Below are 9,778 nucleotides of genomic sequence, written 5' to 3'. Positions count from 1 at the left end.
CCATAAATAGAACTTTTTATATTAAAAACAAATAATTAAGCTCTGCTCATATTTTAAAAGTAACGTGAAAGTAACACAAAAGTAACGTAACGCATTACTTCCCATAAAAAGTAACTAACTAAGTAACGTAATTAGTTACTTTTTTAGGAAGTAACGCAATTGTCACGCTACGTCAGAGGAAGGGAACGAGGAGATAAGGAGTTCTTCACAAACGGTAATCCTTTAATAACCAACTTTGTGAGACGTGGCGTACAGGCCAGACAAACGCAGAATGACACTTTCAGACAGCACACAGAGGCAGGGAAACACAGGGCTTATAAAGGACAGACTAAACTAGATAATTAACAACACACCTGGAACTAATGAAATGATAACTAAAGGGAACGAGGACAGGAACAGGAACACCAAATATGGGCACGAGAGGAGGGGAAACACCAGACACAGTCTGACAGCAATATTGTAATGCATTACTTTTAAATGTAACTTTCCCCAACTCTGTCAACATCTTTTACCCTGGAACAACATTGTGATTAACCAATCAGATTTGAAGAACCAGTTTATAGTTTTTGTTAAGTTTAGGCTTACAATCAGTGTTTGGTGCTTGTACATCAGTGTCATTCAACTATCATTTCCTTGATGGATAATGTTAGATTTAGGTGTAGGGATATGGTCAAGACTACATTTTTGGATTAAAATGTTGTTCCAGGGTCAACAAAATATGTTGACCTAGGAACACATCTAAGTCAGCAAAATCAGGATGTGCTTAAACTAATATAGATTAAAACACATGTTTCAGCATGATAGACATGATACTCAAAACCAAACAGATGTTTTTTGGCAGAGTATCTGAGATACCAGCTGTAAAGGCACAGCCTTATTCTGGAAAAGGTGGCGGGGAGCAGAACCTCATTTTCATTTAAAGAGACATGCACAAAAACAGTGTGTTTCTGCTTCCACTCAAAATAGGCATTTTCAAAATAATATAATAAATTATCTGTGGGGTACGTCTTGTTAATAGGGGCATAATAGGTCTCCTTAAATTCTTGAACCCCCATCAAGCCAGTCGCTGCAAAAAAATTAGTTGCACTGCAAAGAACTGCACATAGAAACATTCTTACAAACTTCTTAGTTAGACTATCACATTAAGATTTTAATGAATTTGGCCCCAGCTGGTTTCTAGATATGGCTCAAGACATGTGTTTTACAAGTTTTATTATTCATCAGACAAAATTCATAAATGTAATAGCATTACAGGTACATTATTTGTGGTATCAATTATTTAGAGCACAAACAGTATAGGACGAATTACACACCAAAATGTAATGCTTATGGGTTTGTTCAAATCACTAGCTCATATGAGCAACACTAATAGTGATACTTTTCACAGCATACTCCACTAAAACACAAATGAAAGAAAAAGATGAAGGGGGGACGAGAAAAAGGATAAAGAGAGGGTCACAGAGGAGTCCATCTTTAAAAGCTATTCTGTAATACTGCACACAAACAGAAAGGATTAAAGCACAGCTTAGAGAGCGAGAGATGGGGTCAATTACACACTGCACTTCTCCTTATGTCCATGTTAAGATGGCTAACACATGGTGCAAAATGGGGATCAAGATGTTGAAATTGGGGTCAAGAGAGGCTTGTCACCGATATATTACTTCTCAAGGCTTGTAAACAACGTGTAAGAGTATTAAAAGAGACCTTTAGCTAAATGAGAGTGGTTGTTTACAAGAGAAAATGTGTTTGTGTGCCTTCACATCTCACAATGACAAGTTAACCCTGTTGCTATTGGAAACCTCTCATATATGGTAAAAATTAAGACGTTCAGTAGTGTGGACTATAAGGATTATATGTTCAATAATCCCTGGGAAATATCTTAAATACTGCAAGGGTACATGTATTTACATTTCAAATCAAAAGAATGTCCCAGAAATCACATATTAAGCTTCCTGTGTGACAAAGATTTAATGCCAACAGGGCAGGATTTGATATTGTTATTTAAGTGTATTCATGAACTTAGTGTCATGAGGCTTAATACGGTATTTGGTGGCATAATAATAAATTCCGTTATTGTGACACATGATTTGTCTTATGTACGTCCTGTTATTAATGTATATTACCATACACAATGAAAAAACTGACTGGTTTAAAATTATGCATTATATGTAGTTTATTAAAACCTGCTTTTTTACAATTTATGATGGAAAAAATTCATATGATTTTCTGTATATAAATAAATAACCTTGTTTCTTCTATTTGTTATCAGTGATTTATATTAGGAGCAACATTTTATGTTACTTTATATATTGCATTATTATTATTATTATTATAATTGCAAGTAGTTTCAAGCAGACATGTAAATTGATATTATATCACCTAAAGAAAATATGTAGTAATAAGTTATAAAATATACTACATAATAATAATAATAATAATACACTATATATATATATATATATATATATATATATATATATATATATATATATATATATATATATATATATATATATACACACACACACACACACACACACACACACTATATAAAAATACACTAATAACACACTAATGTCATCTTGTAATACCTGAAACATTATCACTGTATTTTATTCACTAAACAGTGAAGTTCTGGCAACCACAGTTGAGTTTTTTAAGATACATTTAACAGTATATTGTTTAATGTGTACAAAACAAGGTTGAAAACACTTATTTCAGTCCATGTTCTAAATATCCATTGAAACAAATCTTAAACAGACCTTACCTGTAAGAGAACTGTTGTGTGTGTGTGTCATGTGTTCCTGCCTCTTGTGCCCTTATTTGGTTTGTTTCCTGTTCTCGTTTCATGTAATCAGTAGTTTATTCCGTTCCAGGTGTGTTTGAGTTAAGTTACCTGTGTATTTATAGTCCTGTCTGTGTTGTGCCATTTTGTCTGGTCTACTCGTTACTTCCCGGTGTTTGATGTCTGTGTCTGCCTTGCCTTGTCCTGCCCTGACCTTTAAGTAAAGTATTATTTGAGTTTACATCCTCGTTTCCGTGTTTCCTGTGTCCTCCCTGCTGTGTGCACCGTGACAGAAGACCAGACCAGTACAGTAAGCGTCGTCCCTTCACCGCGTTTTGTTTTGTCCAGTTTTCCAGTGTTTTGTTTGTTCCTGTGTTTTTTGTTTTACCCGCCGTTTGCGGGAGTCAAGCCCGCCGGATCGCCGCTGACTCAATGCCCGCCGGATCGCCGCTGACTCCAGCTCGCCGTGCGCGGGGTATCATGCCGCCGTCCGCGGCTCAAGGACCCCGCCGTTCGCGGGAGATCACGCCGCCGTCCGCGGCTCAAGGACCCCGCCGTTCGCGGGAGATCACGCCGCCGTTCGCGGCTCACCGACCCCGCTGTTCGCGGGAGATCACGCCGCCGTTCGCGGCTCACCTTGGCCACTGTTTCGCGGGGAAAGCCAACCCGCCGTCCGAGGTCACTCGGCCCGACACCGGTTGGGGCTGCCTCCAGCCCACCGGTCCCTGCCGTTGGGATGGTCAGCCGGCCGGCTGCCACCGTTGTGGTAGTGGCAGCCGGCTGCCGCCGTATTGACCAGTGACCGAGGTCTTTTTAACTTGTGTCTAGCCCCGGAGGGCTCCTGATACCCCCAACATCCCCAGGGAAATTTTTGGGGGGGGTAGTAGGGTTCCGGCTGTAGGGGCCGGGCCGAGAGGGGTCCGAGGCCAAGGCTCCGTAGACCATCTGCCTTGGCCTTCTGTGCTCCCTGCACCGCCATGGTCACCTGAGCCCCTGGCTCCACCATGGCCTCCTGGGTCTCCGCTGGTCTCGTCTGGGTCTCCGCTGGTCTCGTCCAGCTCTCATGTGTCTCTGCTGGTCTCGTCCAGCTCTCCTGTGTCTCCGCTGGTCTCGTCCAGCTCTCCGATGTCTCCGTCTGTCTGTATCGCTCTGGAGGTTCCGGTCCGTGTCTGTCCTGAGAGGCCTCCAGAGCGCCCACCCCCCCTCCCCGATGGAACTGTTAAGGCTCGGGACGAGCCTTTCGGGAGGGGGGAGTAATGTAAGAGAACTGTTGTGTGTGTGTGTCATGTGTTCCTGCCTCTTGTGCCCTTATTTGGTTTGTTTCCTGTTCTCGTTTCATGTAATCAGTAGTTTATTCCGTTCCAGGTGTGTTTGAGTTAAGTTACCTGTGTATTTATAGTCCTGTCTGTGTTGTGCCATTTTGTCTGGTCTACTCGTTACTTCCCGGTGTTTGATGTCGGTGTCTGCCTTGCCTTGTCCTGCCCTGACCTTTAAGTAAAGTATTATTTGAGTTTACATCCTCGTTTCCTGTGTCCTCCCTGCTGTGTGCACCGTGACATTACCGAGTTCTTGCTTATAAATGCTGGCAAGCCATTATCTTACTGTATTAACAGCTCAGCGTGGCTGGCTGTGAACCAAGACTGTGATGAAATATACTCCAGTGTGAGTTTGCATCCATGCTGTGAGCGATCGCTCTCCTTCACCTTCCTTGGACAGTCATATGCAGTGTAACATATCAGTAATCGATAATAAACTAAGCTTTAGTGTCTCCTGCTGTGACAACATGGCTAGCTTCAGTGCCTGGAAACAGCATGCGCTATTGATTTACGACGCATGTGTCATGGTGTAAAAAAACTCAGAAAAATAGTCTTTTTTTTTTGCAGTGTCATCTCAAAAGTTTGTCCCTGTACATATACTCTCTGTTTATAGAGCACTGCAGGGGTGACGTAGTTTTGTAGGCCAAAACCCGGAAATGAGAAACAAGCCGCAACACAATGAAATTATCACAACACTACGGAAACAAGTAACAACACAATAAAATTTGTCCTATGCGTTGTGTTTTAGTGATTTCGTTGTGTTGTGGAGATTTCATTGTGTTGTGCATTACTGAGTCACCGTATAAACTCATCTACTCACTAGTCCACATTCAAAGTCTCATTGTATTTAAAGTTGCACTCTTGCAAACTATTATAACTCAAACTTTGAGGTAAAATGTTTTTAAATAAAGACTGAGAGAGTTGTCAAAAACTTAATGGAGGTGACACTGAAGTCATGTGACCGTGGCGTAGTTTGTTTATAGCGTACGTTTAACTTTTTATTTCTGGCGACCGAATTTAGGCTTAAAAATTAATAAAAGCTGTCTTTATTTGTAAGAATTATCTTGATGAATAGAATATGTAGCAATCATAAACTGTTGTTGATCACAGAGCTTATTTTCTGCAGTAATTCAAAAGCCACTGGAAAAATCCTATTGTTTTCAGGGCAATGTTAAATTCTGGGTTGGCCTACAAAAATACATCACTGCAGTGCTCTACTACTTCCTAGGGAATAAAATGAGACCGTAACCATGGATATGAGGCGGGACCTATGAATATTTCTTCATGCTAGCCACAAGATTTTATTTGCTTTGCATTTTCTTCATGAGATTTGTTCCTTAGGTCCTCCAGGATATATCCCAGGGAGCTTCAGCGCTGTCTCTTTGTATCGCCAAGTAGCTGATTACCTTTCTGTCACAGGCGACAACCATCAGACTTATCTACAAATAAATTCTACATCATAGCAGAATGATTTATTTTACTACTCATGCTCCACTGCACACCTATGCTCCACTGCATACATACAGAATACTGTTTGCACAGAAAAACAATGGGAATATGTGTTTCTCTCCATTTCGCCCACCTCCCTTGACCCTCGCTACAGTCACTATTTTTAACATAAACACACATTGTTACTGTATCAGCCTCCAGTCCCTTACACCATTTACACTTGATATGGCCTTTAGGTTTTAAATGAAACCTAAAACATTAATATAATACAGATACAATGCTATCATCACCATGACAGTTTGAATATTGGATATGTGTCTATAGATGATTCTAGAAGTGAATGTTTAAACTGGAAATAGAAACCTGGAAGTTTTAGGATTTGTGAAAAAATAGCACTAGGAATTGCATAGCATTGTACCAATGAGAAATGCATCTTTTTTTGGAAAGAAATCAATGCGTTTATTCAGCAAGGATGCATTTAATTTAAAGTAACAGTAAAGGCATTTATAATGTTACAAATGATTTCAAATTTATGTTGTTTAAATTTTCAATTCATCAAAGCAAAATGGTTTCATGGTTTCCACAACAATAGTAAGCAACAACTGTTGTTACAAAAGTAGGACAGAGTAACGGATAATAAACAGGTATTTATTGACAGATTGGCAGAGCAACAAGAAGTGAGACAGGTAAGTGGTAATCCTGGAGGTCTTCGGTAATCTGGAGAAGTGTTAACTTGAGTATCTTCTGTTGACAGGAAACTTGGAACACGAACTGAACACACACCTCACCAAGATGGCTGACTGGGACAGAACACAGGAGCAGACTGACTGGGGATCGCTGGAGAACACACTCGGGAGGAGACACAGCAGGTAAGTAGACAAGGAGGTAAGTAGTAGGCATAGAGCTGTGATAGCTATGGCAGTCCTCTTCGCATGAACGAGAACGGACACTGGACTGCTGTGAGGTGTGTGTATTTATGGCATGGGTAATGAGTGGTTCAACGATGTGCAAGTGCGTGTGATCAGTACTCAGGTGAGAACAGGTGCGTGCGTGCGTCGTGACTGGTGGAGAACAGACAGATCCGTGACAACTGTTTTCATTGATAATAATAACATATTACTAGAGCACCAAATCAATATTATATTAGAATGATTTCTGAAGGATAATGTGACATTTAAAACTAACGGCTGCTGAAAATTCAGCTTTGCAAATAATTAATCAATCAACCAATCAATAAATCAATCACATTTTTTTAAAAATATATTAAAATAGAACACAGTTACTTTAACTTTTGGCTACAGAAAAAGGATATCCTGTTCCTCTTCCTCCAAATGTAGGATAACCTCTCATTAATCTGTCAGTGTCGTAAATCATGTCATTGGCTGCACAACAAAATAAATCTGATTTAACAGATAAAGCCTAAATTTCTCTCTGCGATTCTCTTTCTCTCTCTCTCTCTCTCTGAGGGAGGAAAGTGCAAAGGAGGAAAGTTTATATAGTAGAGATTTGATCTAACAGCTGGCAAAGCATTATGTGGCGCCTCATAATATAATGTAAAGAAACTTCTTAATCTCCTCAGCATAATATCCTCATATTGTTCTCTCTTTAAAAATCCCTTAGCTTTGAGATTGTTCGGATTTGACATTTAATTATGACTTGTGAGAGGACGTACCGGCTTCAGATTTCAGTAGAAAAACAACCAAGTGCTAGTATGATAGCAGAGCATCTCATAACGGTGAGAGAAAAACAGTAGTCCTGCAGAGCTGAAATTATAGCCTGCACATGAATTATCAACAGAAAGCCCAGCAAGGAGCAGAAGAGCAGGACTTGGGGAGGGAATGGAGAAGATATACTGACAGTGAGGAATTGTTTCCAATGGTTTAGGTGTGCGTGCCAGATAATAAAGAGCGTAGCAATATGCATTGCACTGCATGTGCTATGTGAATGAATTCACACATTCAGAATGCTGACACAGGCTATATACATACAGTAGCATGGATGTTTCACATTCAACTCTGCTCGATTCAGGAGATAAATGCCATCAGGCTGATCACTGGATAAACTTTCCACATGTGGATTTATCATCCAGTCAATAATACTAACCTATTATTTGCTCTAAATGTAGGCCTACGACTGCCTGCCAAAAAGTGAAATCCTTTGAGATAAAAAATTGTAAACATCACTAATTCTGCGTATGCATGGGAATATCCTGTGTATGTTTATTTTTAGACCTTTAAAATAAAAAATCTGACCATTACCCTACATTCTGGGAATGTTTTTCTCCTCATTTGAGCTAAAATTAACATTATCTTGACATTTGCAACATTTATTCAGTAATTCAGTAATGCCCTGCTATGCAAATATGTGACTTGGAATTTAGAAGGTTTTTTGTTTTTTGGTTCATACAGTCGTTGTCCTCATTTTGCTTGTTACTAAATCCAAACAAGAAATCACAATAGCAGATCTCCCCACAGTTTCTGTGCAAGTGCACAGTGTAAAATCCTATTCTTAATCAGTATCTTTGTCTTCTTTGCTTGCAAAAATACATTTTGTCAGGTTAATGAATAAAACATGCACATAATCTGCCAGAACAAGGCTGAACAAGACAAAATACACTTATTCAAGACACATTCTCTGAAAATAGGTTAATATTTCATAAAGTTTTGCTAGTTTCTCAAATTGATCTGGTTTTAAGGATGGTTAGATATTTTTACTGGAAAATAAGACAGATATTGAGTTTTCCTGCTGTCTAAACCATTTCAAAGGGATGGTGTCAGGAGGATCACACTTGAAGCAGTGGATAAAACAAATGGATTATGCTTTTAATAATGCCAGGTCAATACATACCAACAGGAAAAAAAATGTCAAAAAAGGCATTCATGAACTATTATTTCAACTTGTTTCAAGTGCATAGACATTTCTGCTGAACAAATGGAAATTTTACTTCAAAAGGCTGGGGGGGGAATGGGGAAATGGTAATGGGCTGTGGTAGAACAAATAATTACTTATTCATAATCATTTCAATCCCAAGTAACTCTAGAGACTGAGAAAGACATTTAAGATTCAATACAACTGTATACAGAAAAATCTTTCCAATGCACACTAATATCTCCCATTAGCTTTCATTAGCAGAAATAATAGTACTTGCAAATTTTCTTTGTAACATGGTTTCATGTTCAGCAACAGAAATGAGATTCGAAGTGTTTAGTTCCAGGTCATATTTAAGAAATTTATGAGCACACAAGTATCTGACTCTTAAATGCATAATTTCTCTTTCCATCCTCATTTACTTGCTGATAGACATTTGAAAGTAGATGTTTCTAGCTCCATGACTTTACAGTGCTTTGCCAGAGAAGATCATCTTCACTCTATTTGTAAAAGTAACATCTTAATAGGAAAGACATGACATGAAGGGCAGGAAATTACTGAGAAATCTCTCCAGGGAACTTGGATAAAACCAGCAGGCTGCAGTTGGCAGATGAAAAATGATACTCTCATATAGTTCAGAGTCTGACATAGCAAAAGTTAGAAAATGAAATGGATCGCAACTAGGTAAATAACACCCAACTGTACAATAAAACTTAGCTTTCGTTATTCCATACTACATAAGAGATCAGTGTAGTTTTCCCATGCTCTCACTCACCCCTCAAGAACAAGTTATTGTTGGCAAAAACTCACATGAAATGCAGAGATGGAAAAGGGGAAGAATTAGGAGGATTAGCACTACCTGCAGGGTTGAAGAAAGCAAGGTTTCTGGGTAAATTGAAGTAGATTTCATCAAGCAAACATAAACAGGTTTCTGGTTTGTGGATAGAATGGTCTTTTCATGGGGGAGTGGGAGCATAGCACATAAACAAAGAAGATTAGAACAGGGGCCAAGGGCGGGATGGGAAGGTGAAACAAAGTAAAAATCTACCGGGGAAGCACGGAAAAAGGATTACAAGAAACAGCTTATAGACAATGGGCTTTATGTTGGATCCAAGATCTGCTGTAATTGAAAATGTTAAGATGTGGTTCAGACACAGCTCACACATGAGCAGCAGTCCGTGCATTAGTGGAGATTCCGCAGAGACTGTTTCTACTATTAAGGCAATAAGTGAAATTCATTCATTCATTCAACTGACTGTCTAGAAAGAAACAAATGGCTCTCTAACACAAGGTCACTGAAGCATTTAAGCAAATGATTCATTAAAAAATACAGATCCTTTCAGGACCGAAAGTGAGTCAT

This window comes from Barbus barbus, assembly GCF_936440315.1.
Source record: "Barbus barbus genome assembly, chromosome: 25".
NCBI lineage: Eukaryota > Metazoa > Chordata > Actinopteri > Cypriniformes > Cyprinidae > Barbus > Barbus barbus.
This window is presented reverse-complemented; position numbering follows the sequence as displayed.